Source organism: Arachis duranensis, chromosome 3 (genome assembly GCF_000817695.3).
Source record: "Arachis duranensis cultivar V14167 chromosome 3, aradu.V14167.gnm2.J7QH, whole genome shotgun sequence".
Classification (NCBI taxonomy): Eukaryota; Viridiplantae; Streptophyta; class Magnoliopsida; order Fabales; family Fabaceae; genus Arachis; species Arachis duranensis.
The window spans coordinates 114520323-114521520 of NC_029774.3; positions in this window are offsets into that span (position 1 = coordinate 114520323).

The window sequence follows — 1198 nt, forward strand, 5'->3', positions numbered from 1 at the left end:
GTGCTTGTTGGGAGGCAACCCAATGTTATATTTATCTATTTTCCTTTGTTATTTTATGTTTTCTGTAGGTTGATGATCATGTGAAGTCACAAAAACAATTGAAAAAGCAAAAACAGAATGAAAAACAGAAAGAAAAATAGCACACCCTGGAGGAAAAACTTGCTGGCGTTTAAACGCCAGTAAGGGCAGCAAATGGGTGTTTAACGCCCAGTCTGGCACCATTCTGGGAATTTAACGCCAGAAAGGGGCACCAGACTGGCGTTTAACGCCAGGAATGGGCAAGAAGCTGGCGTTAAATGCCAGAAAGGGGCAGCAGCCCGGCGTTTAACGCCAGGATTGGCAGAAGGGGCATTTTTGCACGCCACTTGGTGCAGGGATGAGCTATCCTTGACACCTCAGTATCTGTGGACCCCACAGGATCCCCACCAACCTCAGTTCACACTCTCTCTTCTTCACACCCTTTCATAACACTCTTCCCCAAAATAACCTCCACCAATCACCTCCATTAATCCTCCAAAACCATCATACAAAACACCTACACCCACCCACTCAAATTCAAACCATCACTCATTCCTTTTCCCACATCATAACCACCTAAAACTCCTCTTGGCCGAACCACTCACACCTCTCCATCTCATCTATTTTCTTCTTCTTCTACTCCCACTTCTCTTCTTTTGCTCGAGGACGAGCAAACCTTCTAAGTTTGGTGTGGTAAAAGCATTGCTTTTTATTTTTCCATAACCATGTATGGCACTTAAGGCCGAAGAAACCTCTAGGAAGAGGAAAGGGAAGGCAGTTGCTTCCAACTCCGAGTCATGAGAGATGGAGAAATTCATCTCAAAAGGAGCAAATCAATACCTCCCTAGGAGAATTGAGTTCCAACATGGGACAACTAAGGGTGGAGCACCAAGAACATTCCATCCTCCTCCATGAAATTAGAGAAGATCAAAGAATCATGAGAGAGGAGCAACAAAGGCAAGGAAGAGACATTGAGGAGATCAAGCACTCCAGAGGATCTTTAAGAAGGAGAACTAGCCGTCATCACTAAGGTGGACCCGTTCCTTAATTTCCTTGTTCTTATTATTCTATTTTTCGATTTCTGTGCTTGATGTTCTATCTATGTTTGTGTCTTCACTACATGATCATTAGTATCTTAGTGTCTATGCCTTAAAGCTATGAATGTCCTATGAATCCATCA